Genomic DNA, 19,402 nt, shown 5'->3' with positions numbered 1-19,402 from the left:
TTTTTTTATATTTTTGTGTTTCTTTCAACATAGTGAGTATATTAAAGGTTTAATATGATCAACTTGAAAAGTGTCACATGAACATGTGAAGACGAAGTTCATCAAAAACCACATCGTGCCTATTAATAAGACAATCAGTGAAATTGTCAGGCTGCATGCCTTAATATATAATCATCTTATATGGATAAGATATCACGCCAAATCGTTACTCATGGAGTAATGTTTTCTGTGAAATGTTACTGTTTTTCAAGTGTAATACACATCAGAGCAGAGGAATAAACTCTTTATATTAGAAGGCTGACATGTTTTACACAATATCAGCTTTTTGCAATTACATTGTAGACAAATAACACATAATCGCAAAGCAAAGGGTGTCTCATCATTTGTTTTAAAATTAATTTATCCTAAACTTCAGATATTAACATTCAGGGCCTGATCAGGTCAAGTGTTGGGAGAAGCGTTTCTTAATTTCAAAAGTGCATTAACTTTCCTCGAAAGGGCACCAAAGCAAAAGTCGATGTGCTGTATACTCATAGTTTGCATGATACATAATAAACGTGGTCATATTTCAAGTGACGGATGATTCTACGTTTGTGTGTGTGAGTGCTTATGTTCGTTTCATTCTGCGGGGGGACTGAAAACCTAGGAACGTCCCCATGACCCGGATTTACATTCAATATTCAATGAAATGACTGTTTTCTCTCTCTCTCTCTCTCTCTCTCTCTCTCTTGCCCTCTCCTTTGCCACATTTTATCTCTCTACCGTTACCTGTGTAACATAGAATTTGTCTGCATAATCGAAAGCTTCCACTCTTACTATCAAATATGTGTCTTGCTCATATTTCACGAAAAATGATATACATTCTAAAATATATAGACAGCTTCATACGTAAAATCAAAATCACTGAAGCGTTCTCTAATTGTGCTGTATTTCTACAAAGGCTTTCCGTTGAAACTAAATATTCGACGTTACTACAAGTTTGCAAGAACGTTGTACTAAGGATAAAGCAACATAGTCATACAACTGTTTGGTAACGTAATTTGATGATCTCTCTGAAATGTTGAAATAACGTAGTTGTTAAACGTCATAATGTAGCATTTCTACAAAATTGTGACCAGAGTCAAAACCAATATTGATCAAAAATCCATATGACTTAATGCTGGCAAGAAAGCCCATAACTTAAACTTTACAAATATGTTAACTTTACCATCCATCTAAGAGAACTAGATATAGCAAGATTTTCAACAAGGCTACCGTGTGTATGTATGATCGGCAAACGTTTCATTTGAAACAAATTAGCATAACCAGTCATTTAACCAAAACAGTAGGAGTAGCTATTAGATTCAAGACACACTGGTTCACAAATCAAGCAAACTTATAAATTTCCACATTCTGAAGGCCGTGATTCATGATAACATTCACAAACTATTTCAAAGTAGCATATATAAAATTGCACTCTGCAACTTACAAAATTTGTTATAATGCTGTCTAGATAACCTGAACATGACAGATAGTAAGGATAATGAAAAAACAAGAAAGAAGTATAGTGGAAAAAAGAAATCAGTTAAAAAATATTTTACTATCTCTTTATTTGTATGTTGATTTGAAGTTTTATTTAAAGATGAAAAATCAAATTCGGTTTCCTCTCTTGCAAAGTCAACATGTGTATTTTGCTGCCCAGGCTCCTGCAAATTAAGAATAACATATTAATGCTTAAACAATGTTCTATTCAAATATTCAAGTCAACTAGTGTAATGCTACTGTTTTCAATGTAATTTATGTCTTACTTTCGAAGAATTCAAGATATGTTTTGTTATATGCATATTAAATTTATACTCTCTAGCACAGCACATATTTCATTCTTATCCAAAGATGTATACTACACTACACATGGGATGTAGTAATCCTTTTCTCAAAATAGTAAAATCAGTTATAATCAACAATAAATAGGGTTGTAGTAACAATTCATGTGACTTGTTCCATGTACTTATTTCCGTTAAGATGATTCAAAACAATTATTTAAAAAAAGGAAGTTTATAAACTGATATTTCATCCTAGTTCTACAAAAATCTGACATGTGCAAACAAAGCGTGACGTCACGTTATGAACACTTGTTGTAAACAAAGGCTCAGTTGGTATCGTCATCCAAATTAATCCGTACCAGTTTGAACCCTGTATTTCCAATACCGAACAATCCGAAGTTGCAGATGAAGATGACGAAGAAGAAAGACAGGATAGATTGACGGACAATTCATGGTAATTGTTTTCTAAATATGTCTACGGCCTAAGTTACGATAAATATGTGTATCCGACGATATTGACAGTCTCCTGTTCCTTTACAAATTTGGATTTTTTCTCACCTGTAATAAAGGCTGCACAAGTGTATAGCATTTCATGGGCAGAGACGTATCAATACGTTGATAAGTAAAAGGTACATCGGATCACAGTTGTAAGCTTTGAAAACCTGTGAACAAGTTGATATGATTTAGAAGTACTTAAGATTTCTAGGAAAGGAGGTCCGCTTTTTTCACAACTATTGAAATAGGCAGGATATTACCCTCATAACATTAAAATTGAATTCATATTATGTATTCTGTATTATAAGTTAAAATTTCGAATTTCTTATATGTATGATACTAGTTGATTTTGATAAACTATGAAATAAACCTTTTCTGTCTGTGGTAAGCATCTTCTTGCAACTTCTATTTTCTTTCATATCTAATGTAAATTTACAGTGTTGTACTAAACGTTTTATCTGTTCCTGACTTTAGTCAGTTTTTGTCATTGTACTGTGCTACTGATGTGTTCATAAATATGAGATTAAATTTGACAAGCAGAGCACAATGCATTAAAGAAGAAAACTCTATTTTACGTGTAAATGTGGACATTGTTTGGTAATGCCTACAGCAAGGGAATGTGTATGTTGTTGTGACATACACAAGGTCACAAGTATCCGCAATGAATATCAGGAGATACAGTGTATAGCACACCATTCAGGGTTCACTGCAGTTTGTCTCGACATCCATGTTTTAAAAGTTGCATACTACCAGTATAGACAACAATTTGGAGAACATCCAGAACAAGAAAATGAGTAAGTAAAATATTGGAGTAATTTTTCATCTTCTTTTGTTTTCATAACTTTTGCTTTCATGATGTATGCATGACAGCATAGTATCGGGGTTATTAATACAGCAAATAAATTAACCACTTTTTCAAGTCATTTTATGACATCTTGTTGGATTGAACCCATGTTCTGGAGGCCTACACTGTATAACCTTTATACCAGTGATACCGATGAATCATGTCAAAAAACAACACATATACAGGTACAAAATTTTTTTCTTTTATTTCATTTTTGTGTCGCAAAATAAGATGGTCATATATATATATATATATATATATATATATATATATATATATATATATATATATATATATATATGCATGCATAGATTATACTGGAATCATTTAACTTTACTGGTATACAAAATAAAGATAAATCACACTGGCTCACTACTAATACTATCTACTAAAACTTTTGATTTCCAAATGTTATCTAATGCATAATGCATATTTTATTTCAACTCAATTTTCAAATTATTATTTCAGAAGACATCGGTATACAGCATATAGACAATTTGCTCTGTGGTGTTGGCACTTCTTGGGCAAGGAAGTGAGGGTCATCATTCTATCATGTGTTCTTCAGAGGATCCGTACTGCCTTTCCTGATCAAAACCTGAACTACACTGGCTTTCATGATGATGACAGCAATTAAACATGCTAACAAGATTTTGAGTAACAATATCCTTGTTAGGCCTCTCATGCAGACTACATAATGGTGGTGATACATCTACCATAAGTTTTACTCCTTCAGCATTCATGTGAGACACCTGTCCAATTGTGAATGCTGTTTTCATCAGACATTTGACATAATCTGCAAATTAAATTTAATATGCATTGTATTGTACAAGCCAAAAACTGCAACCTTTTGTTGAAGTTAATACATGAATTAAAAGTATTTGTCTTTACAATTGTTTGTATATTTTTACTATTTTACCACAGGGAAAATTCATGACCTTTCAAATTAAAGGAGTGTCAACTTTAACAAATATTTTGCCTTTACTGTTTGAATTTAATAATTAAAAAAATAATATAGGTACATACACTTGGTACAACAGTATTTATATTTTCTAAGTGGTATAAGCATTCATGTTCATTTATTACTAATGTATATTCTTGCCATATGTTGAGTCGACAAGGATTTTCCTGACAGTATATTCTCCTTTCTTGTACTTTGGACACAGTATTATATATCTGGCTCTCACATCCTTAGTGCATGCTTTATCTCCTTGACTTTTTCATTAAAATGTAATGCAGCTAGCTAAAGCCTATTTCAAAGTAAATAAAGATGCAAAATACAGTATATCATTCTATCAGAATACAGATAATTTATTTGTATAAATACTTTATTTGCAAATATTCCAAAACACTAAAAACTGTTATACAATTTTACATGGTAGGATGTCAAAAGATCAGATCTTGATATCTATGATTTAATTTGAATATGAATATACTGGACTATAAATAAAACACTGAAAAACCTGAATCAGAATTTTTGTGTGTGCAATAATTTAAGCTTTACCATGAAAGCATTCCATGATAGGAGAAACCAGTCATCTTGGGTGCAAATTAATAGATCACAGAGTTGTATCCCTGAAGCTTGTTGTCCAGATGACAGCATTGGTACAGATTTTTTCATTTGTCTGCTGTCACAATCTCTTCAAGCTTGTCAAATACTTTAGATCCTATAGGTTATAAAATATATTCACCAAAGCTTGGTTTTATGCTATCTTGCATGAAAATAAAGTGTGCACTAACAAAATAATATCTAAATTCAATAAATTACTAGACCAATACAGTTAAATCAAAGTCACATACCTATATGACATGTGCTCCATCAGATGCTTTTGCATACCAAATATCATTGATCAATAAGAAATAAATCTACTAATTGAAAAACGTGATGGACTTAAATGATTGTTGCCAAGATACGCCAGAAAATATGTTGAACATGATATCACCACCACTGAAAAAAATCATAATACAATATTGTATAATTTCTACTACATTTTGTGTTATTCAGATTTGTATTCATTGCGGATGGGAATAAACCTCGTCACGTTTGTAAATATCTATATGTAATCTGATTCACACATACGTAATCTGATTCACACATTTGTCCGACAATGAAAAATATATGTAGGCCTTCTAAATCTACCAGTAGAAAGATTTTTTTATTCACATGGTCATACAAAATTGAAGGCAACATGAAAATTGTGATTATTTATCCACTGTTTATATCTCAGTTCTTGATTGATTAGATATTTAATGCATTTGTTTTGAAAACTATGTAAAAACGTTCTATAGGGTAGAAATGTAAATGTTACAGTGACTTATCTGTTGAATATCATATATATAATATTTTACATGTCATTAAAAACTCACCCTTGCAACTTCTCTATTTGAATAGCCCCATCTTACTTTCTTTGGTGGTGACACTTAACAAGTTACTAACCCTGATGGTGACAACATTTCAAGCCTACACAGTTGATGCTTTGGTGTTGAAGTTTCTGATACGTTTGCAGTTACCTTGGCTTGGTTGTCAGTTTCCTTCACTCAGTGGAATGACGGAGCAGCAGCATCGTTGAGTTTGACTTTCTTTTGGTGTCCTACCCATATGCTCAACATCAAATTTATACCTAAATGGGAAGCATTCTGGTGTGAACTGAAAGGAGTAGAGCCTAGAGGGCAGAAAACTCCGTCGGACCATCCCAGTTTGCTCTTTAGATTGTAGCAAAATCTGTCCACCTGCGACGAAGTGCTTGGTCTTTCGGAAAGGAATGCATGGAAAACCCATCAGCATTTGGATTCCAACAATCTGCTCTAACTCACCTGACCCCGCTGCCCTGGCTTGTACCTCCACGATCTCCTCTTGGTATGAGTGTGATAATAAAACTTTTCAAACTAGCTAATATGGAACGGAACAAGTGCTTTGTTTATGTTTCGATAGAAACGGAAGTAATGTGTGTGTTCAAAACATGACGTCAGGCGATCTACACACTCCGGAAATTACCGAGCGATAAAATTGGTCCGATGTGTATTATTTTCGAAAACACACCAGAGCGTATTTCTCAGTTATTCTAGCGAATTTTTTCACCGGGGTTTTTTATACCGCTTCCAGAATTGATTTTCTATTCAAATAATATTGAATTGTATTTACGTTATATACACTGGTATGGCACTTTAAGTTTTAAAGCTAAGCGCATTCGCAATAGAAACGTTAACTCGAAGGATTTGATTAAGTAAATTTACACATGCCCAATATTATTTACAACCTGCCACTCACCTCCCATCCCGTTTATCAATTACTGCTTTCTTAATACGAGTCAGATAAAGGTATTAGAAATACGTAAAACAATTGTTTCGGTCTATGTATAGACTGAACATGTTGGTCGATGGAACACACTTTCTTTGGTTAGAAATGGAATCGCCTCACGGTATGGAGTTTACATTGGCACGATTGTGTCAACGACAGCAGAACAATCGGCCATGATAAAATATCTGTATCACAATATAAATGTTACTTATTGTAATCAATAATGCGAATTATATATCAATTAATCAATTTTCTTACCTTGACAGTAAACAATAGCAGATACTTAATGGCCTCAAAAATAAATTGTATACTGCCAGTACAAGAAGAACTACAAACTTCGGTTCGTATGTTCGTAATAATAAACGCTGACTAATGCACTATATTCTAACACAAATGGCAGTTTTCTTTCAGTTATTCGTTTAATAATTAAAACGATAAAAAAACGACCAGAGTAAAGTTAAACACGACATTGTTACAACGTAAAACGTTACATATTAACTTTGTCAAAAAACAACACAATCACGTACTGTTATGGTCAATGCATATATGTGCCATTGTACGTCACAATATTACTAAAGTTATGCTAATTTCGAATGTTTTAGAAGCTTTGCCTGAGCTTTATTTGCCGACGTAATCAAAAACACAATCTTATACCAACGTTGTGAAAAACATGTATTTTACATGGTTATTGCCACATCATTAAATGTTGACGAAAGAAAGAACACTATGTATTTATGATTGAAAATGTATCTCATATTCAAGCGGACCATTATTTTGTCTTAGAAAGTTTAATATGAATTGAATGATAGACTCCTTAAACTATTCTCAAACCAATTAAAATATATGACAAATAATAATCAGTTTATTACTGTTTCTGTATTAGTGAATATCAGAATACCTGTATTTTCTATAACAAAACAAACAAAAAAAACCCTCAAAACTACGATAGTAAAATGTACATCATCCGAGACAATAGGCTACTACATGAATCATTTGATGATGGCTGGTATGAAAGATGACATGACCGGCAGCATTCGTCTACTTTTCAACCATTAGAAGTTTGTAGAAGATACAAATTGTAAAAGCGGTCCATGTTAATCATCCAAGGTTTTATTTACGAACAAACGTTCAATATTTATTTATTCCTCTTGGTAATTGTATTTCCTAATTTAATTTATTGTATGTTTCAATCTCTCACGTTTTAGACTTCATCAATTGCATTAAATTAAAACCAATTGTAGCAGCATAAGAGCAAAGGAAAACATGATCGTCTTACGATGAAGTAAAGTTCAATCTATATTGCCCCATATCTGTCGAGTAAAGAACTATTTGATTTGCTTAGCAACGTGTCTGACTTCATCGGGTTGTATGTATTTAATAATGTGACGTCCAAAGTAGTAACAGTTTAATGCAGTGACCACATACAATTAAAAATAAAATCTGAACCATGCTCTTTGTTATCTCTTTGTTCGCTGATTACAATATTAATTTCATCAAATAAATTAGACAATATGTATAAAACCATCACAGTACTGACTAGAACAGTCGAACATATTTGACTGTATTTTCCATTACATTACTCAATTTCTCCTTTACTCTTTAAACTAACCTACTGACGCACCTACAACGTAATTCACTTAATTTTGGATGCCATTCCGTCAGCAGATTCAATCAAGAGGGTATCATTGTTTTGCAGATGTTAGTTCATGTTAGTAGCTGAGCTGTGTTTCTGTGGCTTCAAGCCAAAATAGATTAGGTTATGTCAAATACATATGTGCTCTCCCGCCTCTATATATATATATATATATATATATATATATATATATATATATATATATATATATATATATATATATATATATATATATATATAATAAGCTTACACACAAGCAGCGTCAAGAATTAACAGAGGACAAACGTGAACTACAAACGTTAGTGCAAGTACTAAAAAGTGGCGAATGCTATTATGGACAAAAATACAACCATAACGAACATATTACTTACAATTTGTGTATAATTATTAACCACACATACATAATCTGTAATGAGGAGAGAACATTATGAACAATTCAGGTAAACAAATCAATGGTATGGGATAGAACTTATGCATGTAAATTTTTGAAATTTGTCCAATACCAAACAGATTCTATAGTAAAATTATTTGTATGTACATTAAGCAGAAAACATAATATCTATTGAATTGAAACTGAATATCTATAGTTATTAACATTACAAAATCTATAATCATAATCTTTTTTATTGTATTAACTTGACATAAAATATAAGACGCATAAAACAATCTAACAAGCACATATAAGCATCCAAGGCGACTATAAAAGGAATCATTGTAATTTCTCATGCTATGCAATAGACCTTATTCGTATTTCTTTCCAGAAACTCTTAGGACGTGAGTTGTACAGCTGGACAATAATATATAAACAAAGCATATACGCCATGATGTTATATTGCACTTAATATACCCATTTGATGGAAGCGTTACAACAGAATATATGCAAGTGAAAATGGACACTCTACTTGTAACTTGCTGACCTTAGTTAATTGTCCTCACTTCTGCAAAGCCGTTGTGCCCGACACTCATACGAATTACCCAATGGTCCCTTTTATTTAAACTTTGAAAATATATTTAAATGCTGCCTTCAAGCTTTAAATTTACAGATGAATACTGAAATTTGACAGATTCGTCATTGATTTTGGTAATTAACTTTTTGATTGCTTTTAAAAGATTTTTAAAATATTTAGTTGATTAAGATCTTTAAAGTACATTCAACAATTGTTGTACATGCCATAACTGTAAACCCTTTAAATATTCCCATCAGACAATTACACTTTAGTTTACTATATTTTCAAACTATTGAAATATGATACATTTATATCACCTGTCGCTAAAGGAAACATGCCAAATAACTATAAGGTTTATAAGGCGGTCAAAGACTGATGGATCTTATTATAGAAATTCCCAGAGGAGAGAGCCAGAAAATAGGTGTGCCGCTTATAAAAGGTCGCCAAATAGCGACATAGGTCCCGATTTGCACCAGACAGAATTGTTATAAGCAAATCACATTGTTCTTGAATTCAAATAACACCAATTTCTGTCAGACACTGCATAAGCAGTAGGTCAAGTGGTCAATAATTTTTGCATACACTAAGAGAAACACAAAGACTCAAGTACGAAGTTTTACAGGATTATTATTGTAGGGTTTAACGCCATATACATGGATAGGATCGTAGAAAGTACAAAGGTTCACAGAGATCACTTAAGCTTAATGATAAAATGTGGAAGCCTTGCACCAAGATGATTGTTGTTTTAGTTATTATTGTTGTAAGGTTTGACGCCATTTTTCAGCACAAGGTACATGGCGGCCAGTATATAGGATGGAGGACGAACCCGCGAAATCCTCGGAAATAACCCCCGATCCACGAGAAGCTACCTGAAAGCTTTCTCACATACCCACAATGGCCGAACCTGAGACTCGAACCCACGAGGTCATGATAAGGAAGTGATCCGTAACGGTGGGCGCCTTAGACCATTGGGTCATTCGGGGCCCCTCAACAGGAGTGTGTTGTACACTACATTAAGCTACATTTTAGAAAGGTGAAAAACTGAAGATAGCGATTCAAAAGTAATTTGTCGACATGCATATGATGATATGATGATTAGCGTGTACCATGATTATTCATCAAAAACTGCTGGCTTATTACACTCACAAAATGTTTCATTCAGTACATTAAGCTGAAAGGCAAAAAGGGCAATAAATCTAAAACTTCTGAAACAATTGAAACTAACGTGAGTTGTTTATATATATATATATATATATATATATATATATATATATATATATATATATATATATATATATATATATATGCGTGTGTGCGTGATGATGACCGTAATGTTGTCAATGCATAGACTAACTGCACAGATCCTGGGAGATGGGATATTTGACCATACTATTCGTTAGGTATTATGGCATTCCATCAATAAAGGTGGGACTGGATATTTCAACTAGATTGAATCATACACTGTTAAAAAATGAAAGAGCGATGCCTCGAAGAAAACATCCCGGAAAAATGTGACTTCTCGACAAGCGCATTTGTGTATTTACCAATGGCATTGCAAAGCATGCGAGACTAGCTGAGCCAACGAGTTCCCGATATTGAAATATGGACCGACAGACAGACATACACTAGGAATAGAATATACTCTAAGCCCAGAGATATAAGAAGCATTAGATGCATTAGGTTTTACTGTTCAGTAAAAATGTCGAATCATCCAAGTTTTTTATATTTTTAACAACAACCTTAATATTTGTTTTCAGTTTAATTAGGAATTTTGACATTCTTTCGAACATATGTTTTCGTTAAATAGCATAACGATATTTACACAAAACCGCATGATACTTTAAGTAAATTCAAAATTGTCTGAATGATTCCTTTACACTAATAATTTTTCCGTTTTACACATCAAAGCTGTTTTAAAAAATTCAATGCTAATCTATTTTTAAATAGAGTAACTACCACGTGATACACTTCAATTCGGATCATAGTGACTTCGCCCATTCATAGCCAAAGCATCAAGATTAATAGCTATGTGTCAAATATCAGTGCGTTTCGTCTTTATATGAAGTGGAGCTAAATGTACCCTAGCGTAATCTTCACTCCACCCTTGTTGTAGTTATTTGCGTACTAGTGAAAAGGATATAAACTAAAATGCCTGTCATAATTCATGCAAATATCGAAAGAAGGTGAGGTCACGTCGTATCTCCTTGAGTGATCAGCTTCTAATTATTCTCAATTTTTCAAATTTTTATTTTCGCTGGTGTAGATTAATCCTCCGTATACTTGCTTTTATTTTTAAAAGCATCAACGAATGCTGTCAGCATTTTAGACTTCAGTCTATCTGAGCGAGATATTAAGAGGATATAAGAATGACGTTGATTAACAATTTTAAAAATCGGTCATTTTAAATTGTTAAAAAGTGACATGTTTAAATGAATTACCATACAATAGTTTGTAAACCTGATATTCCGAATTCATTATCAATACAGTTGCATGATGGGACAATGAATATACAATGGTTTGTAAACCTGATATCCCGAATTCATTATCAATACAGTTGCATGATGGGACGATGAATATACAATAGTTTGTAAACCTGATATCCCGAATTCATTATCAATACAGTTGCATGATGGGACAATGAATATACAATGGTTTGTAAACTTGATATCCCGAATTCATTATCAATACAGTTGAATGATGGGACAATGAATATACAATAGTTTGAATATCCATTAAGGGTGATAAATGTTCATATTGTGTCGAAAATTTAAAAACCAAAATGATCATTTGAAAATAATTAAATTATTCACACACACACACACACACACACACACACACACAGGAAACAATTTCAAAAAAGGAGTAATGAAATATTTCGTGATCGGTGAAATACTGTGTCTGCAAGTCGACACTTGATGGTCAAGAAGGAACGAGTTTCATAATTTCTCGCCATTGATAGAGCATATTTATTCATCAGAAAAGTTTAAACTTATTTTACTTGCTAAGCAGTAATACTTTCTGTGCCTTTGTGAATTTTCATTTTGAGAAACTAGATTTGGGAACGTTATCATAAATTATATCTTAATGCTTTGGTTGGGTGGAATCAGTTCTCTAATTGCAAATAGGGCATATCCATTTAGACGAATGGTTGAAAGTTGCGTACATTCAATCTTAGAATACTACATTCAAGTAGATACATACGACTTTAAGCGTAAGCGGTCCAGTGACTTTCAAACCATATCGACGCTATCGCTGAAATGTGCTGATAAATGACACCTGTTGATCATATAATCTAATATCAGTTCTCTCTCTCTCTCTCTCTCTCTCTCTCTCTGCATTGTATCGTTACGTTGCCACTGCATCATTATTCCTAAAATAACACACTATGAGCGGAGAGCCATGTTCTTTAGCCTTCTAAACCCTTTCGATAGTCCCCTTCCCAAAACGTTAACTTCATTTTCTATTTTATACTGTTTATGCATTCACCCCTATCAACAAATAATAAGGAAATGCTAACTTTAATCGGGAGAAATTAAATGAGGATTGATAACAGAAAAAGGACCTATTATTCACACAGATACAACACACACACACACACACACACATATATATATATATATATATATATATATATATATGTGTATATGTATATTCTTATTTCTATGTTTTGTGCTAGTCTATTGGCCTATTTAAAATTGAATCATATTTACAATAAACCCCCTTGCCAACGTCTATTGTACGATACATTTGACATAAGGACTAATGTTTCAACGCCTGAAGCGATATAAATGCTTATGTTATATTTCACTTGCCCTCTTTTCACCTTTATTATTCCCTTAAATCTGCCATGGTAGGCCGACCACATGATACTTTTTTCTGCGATACAGATATTTTTCTAAATATGTGTGGGTATACAGTTCTGTGTTGCAATTGAAGTATGCTACAGTAAACTGTAAATTAAATCCTGATATAGCAAGGTTCACGAATCATCCAATAAACCTTGGTAGAAAATAGACGAAAAATGAAAGTAAAACTAAATGCCGACATGAAAGAATGAATGAACCTGAATAGTTGTATGTGCACAAGACATACCGCTTGGGATTGTTTATATGAACGGAACAATGATAGAATTGCAATACAACAACAGCTTCGGTTCCTTTGTGTTCACTTAATACTTATTTACTCTTGATCCTGATACAAATTAATATATTCTTATATAAACGTCGCGAAGACAATGACAACAAGGTAGTATGTTAATTCCCAGTTTCTAATGTTTTTGTTCAATTGTAACTGACAATATCGTTTGATCTTCTGTGTTTTTATCAGCTCAATCAAAGTTTAAAGTCACCGTACACTTGTCTACCTGACAGGTACGCACATTGAACAAAAGAATTATATATATATATATATATATAGTGAGAGAGAGAGTGGGAGATATAAAATTACAAATATAAACAAAGTAGAACTGAAATTGCTATTGCTGGATTCTATATGAGAGCACTCTGTAATACTAGGCATAATGTGACAGAAATACAAATGCTATTATCATACAGGTTAAGGAATGTTTTAATTCGTACTCTACGGAGATTCGAAGCGAGGTCAGCGAATAAATGTCACCTATCGCCTTGCCTGTACATATTAGTTCTGTTTGGGACACATTTGTAATTCGCTATAACTAATTCTACATACCTTGACCTCTGACGTACGAATCCTGAATGACTGTGTTCTTCGATGACAATTAAGTACTCGGTCGACATGCGATTGCGTCTGTTACGCACAAGTGCCTATACCACCGACTTTGTGGCACATATATATATATATATATATATATATATATATATATATATATATATATATATATATATATAGAGAGAGAGAGAGAGAGAGAGAGAGAGAGAGAGAGAGAGAGAGAGATATTGATCATGACAGAGAGATAGAGCAGGCGAGAGAGATTCGTTTTTATTTGCTTGTTTACAATCGCCATTATAGAGAAACCGAGAATAAATACAAATACATTGATTATTATTGTTATTATTATTATTATTACTTGCCATTCACATTTAATATCAAAGGTATAAATTCCGTTCAATTAGCAAACCGATGGAAACTTCATGGTATTACAAATTCAATAACTTTTTATTTCTGAACACTCATGATCTAACCGATATTTGTCGGTATATACACATACTTCATGAAAGTTTATATGCATAAAAAAGCACGTGAGCTCCGGCATTTTGTGGATCTGCATGCTCCAAAATATTATTCTTTTCACTGAAACTTAGCTTTCATTATCAAGCAATCCCCGCCAACTAAACACATGTAGCCTATATTTTATCTTTCGCAATTTATTCTATACTGGTCCTCATTCTTCCAAATAATTGGCACACGGAGTCATTCAGGTCCGTGGATTAAACTATCAGCATGACTGGTTTCAAAATCACTAGACCGACGGAATATTCTGAATTTATATTATGATGAAAAACGTTAATACCCTTCATATAGACGTAGGTGTGTTCATTTCCGTTGTAGCCATCTATGCGTGTCCAAGTTTCCGTCTGTACGAATTTGTCAAGATATTTTCGTTTCCTTTTCAATTGGGGGATGGGATTATAACACAAATCAAATTAAAAATCAATCGTATTTTAGTTGTTTGTATTTCTAAATATCACAGCGAATGTGTGTGTTTGTGTATGTGTGTGTGTGTGTGTGTGTGTGCGTGTGTGTGTCATTGCATGTGTGATTACATTACAATCAATTTTGTAAATCACACCCTATATGACATAACAAGAAAGGGCTTTTTATTGTAATTATCGGACATAGTATCAAGTACATATATGCATTTGAGAGAAAAGTAGTATAGTCATATCTTCCAAAGCAGATTAAAAAGCTGAGGTTGATTTAAATGACACACAAAATGGATGCCAGTCTAGATTATATTTCCACTTTTATACATCAGACTTATATATACACAGTAGTGCGCATGCGAGAGAGAGAGAGAGAGAGAGAGAGAGTGAGAAACAGACAGACATACAGACAGAGAGACAGAGAGAGATATAACGTCTTTTTTCTTGACAAATAATCAATAATTACCTTTTGTTTTACGATACGAACAAAAACCAGAATTTAAAGGAAATCAATAGAAAATCTATAGGAGAACACATAATACAAGCTACCTCCAGGTTGCTTTTCTCTTTTATTATATATGATGTTTAAAGTATTTCAACATATTTACATTAATTGCTTACCTTTGCATATTATTTATCACTATATGTCTAGGGGTGTGCTGATGTGCCGTTAAAGCATACATACATACACACATACATACATACATCCGCACATAACACATCCATACATCCCCACATACATACCTACATTGCACAGTTGTTATCGTACTTTGCCATAATTCACACGTCTGCTTCCAAAGTGTTTGTTGTCATCGCCGATTTGATGGAAACTGCTAGCATGCACGACTTCGAAGGGATAACCGCGAGACATGTGTAATTTGTTATTGGTTTTTTGAAAAAAAATATATTTACGAATCAGCATTGTTTCACCAAAGAATAACATATTGATCTCTACAACTAATTGCTGGTGGCCTAGTGGTTAGAGAATCCGTCCCGGCCGAGTCAAAGACTTAGAAAAATAGTACTAACAGCTGCCTCGCTTAGCGCTCAGCATTAAGAGGTTAGTGTTAGGAATGGTCGTCTTGGTGTCAGGATAATGTGACTGGGTAGGACATCGTGCTTCATGTATGCGGCATGATGCCCCAGTGCTAGACATCACTTTAAACTGCCCAACTGCAATCATCGTAGCGATATGACTGAAAAATTGTTAAAGCTACGTTAAAAATCCAGATCACACACACACACACACACACTAATTATTGCTTTTAATTTACATTTCCAATAACCCTACATCCAAAATCAATCGCTGAGATCCATTAATGTGGAGCAACGTCTTTAGTTTATAACATTTAGTTATGTTCTATATAGGTTTGCAGGTGCATTGCATTATAATCCGTGATAAATATAAATTACCTACTGAACAATTATATATAAAATGTCGCGCGAACGTTAACAACCGGAACCATACATTATTTTAACACACATATAAATATACGACTTATACATCATTTTGACACACAGACTAAATATGCGACTTATAAATTATTTTAACACACGTACTAAGTATACGACGTATAAATTATTTTAACACACAAGCTAAATATACGACTTAAAATTATTTTAACACACATACTACATATACTGCTTATAAATTGTTTTAACACACGTACTACATATACGACTTGCATATAATCTAGATGCCGTATAAAACAAAATTGCTCACATCATATTGTACCACACTTGTCAAAATGTCAATTTATATAATAACACGAAGTAGTATTTTAAATGTTTGTATGTGCTCATTTACAGACACAATTATTTGCGTACAAAGGTGATGACAAAACCTTACCTTCTTTTGCATTCCGAAATCTTCACAATGATTCTTATTCTGCATGAAAAACGAATTGGAAGTATGCACGTCCCCATTCCTATGATTAGAATGAATTTGTTGTACAAACCAAGTCACTATCTTCGCAGATAAGCACAGGATCATTGATGGTAACGTGTCTCTCTATAATGCATGTCAATTAGATAATAACACTATGGAAGAAACTTCTCCACTTCTCATCTGATATATATATATATATATATATATATATATATATATATCGAATCAACACTGATATATTTAGCTATTTCTATACTGTCTTCCTTGTCCACAGGTATATAAAGTCCGCACGAGTAGTCGCTCTTATAACAGTAAGGCATATTTAATGTCTTTCAGAGCTAATTCATTCATCATCACTTACATACAATTAATATTCTGCCAACGATATTTGTTCGAATTATATGTGAATTATATGGATTATTTTTAACTTGGCTTTTCTTGATTATTTTAGTTTTATTTTTGCATCAGTAAAATAAAAAAATAAAAGGTTTTATAAAAAACAGCTTTCCATGTTGGAGCTGGTAACATTACTACTCTGATATCACTTTGTATTTATTACCTTTACTAATGGAGAAACAAACAAAATACGTCGAATATAAGAACGAGAGGTTGAGAACAAAGAAAATGGAGAAATGGACTACATATACCGACTGGGATAGAGTAATGATGAGAGTCCAGGAATAAAAGTCAAAGGAAAAAAATCAAAGGAAAAAGTAACGGGAAATTATACAAATTATAACAAAATTTAATAAAACAAAATATGTATATCGAGAATTTTTGGAACAGTTATTTTATAAGTTATTATTCATCATTAAATTTTGTAGTTTATACTATTGTTATAATCATATCAATTTTTGTATACACTTATTGTGTAATCATCATAGTATAACTGGTTTATGTTATAAAGCATTACTGTTTACATTTAACATATCTCAAAATGAAATAATGAAAATATATTACTACATTAATAATAATGAAATAATAAAAATATATTACTAAATTAATAATAATGAAATAATAACATTAAATTACTTAACTCCTGGCCTATTTTACATGTCCTCAGACAGACTTAGTTATTTTGACTTTGGTATCTGTTTATGACTTTTCGTCATGTGCTTTTGTTCTTGTTATTTTACTCTTGTGATAATTTTTACACACATAAAACTGAATCTTTTATTCACTACTTTTTAAGTGCGACTTTTTTCTGTGTTGGATGGGGAGATGGTAATGACAATAGCGGTAGTGCGTCCTTTCAGTTTCCCCACGCCGAACCGCATGAAAGAGTTTTAAAACAACGAAAATTTTAAATATCCTCTTCCGGTAAGTAACAAAACGACCCCATTAAATGTTGTCAAGTGATACTGGTGTTACACAAATATTAAGACTTTCTTGAGCTGCATTAACAATTTTAAATTAATTTTTGGTTGGAGTAAACACGTTCTACCTTTCTACCTCTTGGCAGTAACAAACATGTGCTGTCTTATATTTTGTTGATTTTGCAGTGCATTTGCAATGATTTTCATCGTTCATCTTCTAGTTATTACGTTGGTGAAACAGATTTAACCGAACAGAACTAATATAATACTTGTATGACATATTGAAAGAGGCCTGTTACACATATGGAAACAGTGTTTTATTATACATACATATATACATACATACATACATACATACATACATACATACATACATACATACACGGTGTATATACTTGAACTATATAATGAATAATCATGAGAGACAAATTGAAAACTTTAGATAAAATGTAAACATTGTCTGATTGGATTAGATAATTCACCCTGAATCGAGGTAAATCAATTGCACATTGACAAAAAATGAAAATCCCCTTCCTCGTTTGTCACCGAAACAAGTACGTGTATGCGAATCACATAGGCTGTTATGGTGATTTGCGTAGATTTCCTGGATTACTACCAGGGTAATAAAGTTTGTTTAATTTAATCTGAATAATAACTGGTACACATATATTCTTTATCAGCCTTTTCTTCTAGTCTCAGGCGCGTCGCAAACTGACAAGAAAACAAGTGCTTCGTACATGGAGTTGGGGAGGTTGGGGTGGAGTTGGGTTAATACGTGCAGGGACAATTTGAAATGGCATTTACAGCTTAAAATTTATAATTTTCACTAACTCTCTTTTTGTAGGTATCTCGCTGACACATTATCCCATCGAAAATCAAACCTCTAAATTTGCAATTAAATAAAACGCAAAACATAATATGAGGAATACTGAAATATTTATACACAAGTATGTGCGATACATCGAGGTGTTTCTTTTTAATAATGGGGTGTAATGAAGGTATATTTTTATCAAACTGTAAGATATACACTTACTTTGCATCGTTTTCTTGAGCTTTGTTATTAATAATTTTGTAATACCTGAATGATTCCTGGCAAATATAATTCCAACTGATATCGGGAAGTAGTATATACATGTAATATATAACCAAATAATAGCAGTACTATCATTTTTCTTCTCTCCCATTGTCAAATCTTATTGTTTTGAACCGTTACGATCTAATAACGCGGGTAGGCAATGGACATTCTTATTTTTGTTATGAAGAAGAAACAAACCATTTAATCAAGAATATCTCTCTCTCTCTCTCTCTCTCTCTCTCTCTTCTTTTCATAACGAACATCGTAATGTTACTTTTAAATCCCTTCCTCTCTCCATCTGACTCTGATTTATCCATGTTATTGTGTCATCTATCTTTAGTAATAGTTTTCTTCTTCTTCTTCGTCTTCTTATTATTGTTATTATTACTGCATAGGGGTACTTCCATTTTAATGACTAAATCATGTATAACCTGTTGATGATGCCCATGATAAAACGACACTTATTATTATTATTGTTGTTAT

General features: G+C 32.7%; 1 pseudogene; it reads left to right on the top strand.

The window, feature by feature from the left end:
* Nucleotides 1-4,031, top strand: part of LOC149795811 (uncharacterized) — a 39,116-nt pseudogene extending 35,085 nt beyond the window's left edge.
* Nucleotides 4,032-19,402: the final 15,371 nt, after the last annotated feature.

The sequence above is a fragment of the Sinohyriopsis cumingii genome, chromosome 7, assembly GCF_028554795.1.
Source record: "Sinohyriopsis cumingii isolate HCF-2022 chromosome 7, ASM2855479v2, whole genome shotgun sequence".
NCBI lineage: Eukaryota > Metazoa > Mollusca > Bivalvia > Unionida > Unionidae > Sinohyriopsis > Sinohyriopsis cumingii.
Note: the sequence above shows the minus strand (reverse complement) of the source record. Positions and strands in the feature narration are given on the sequence as shown.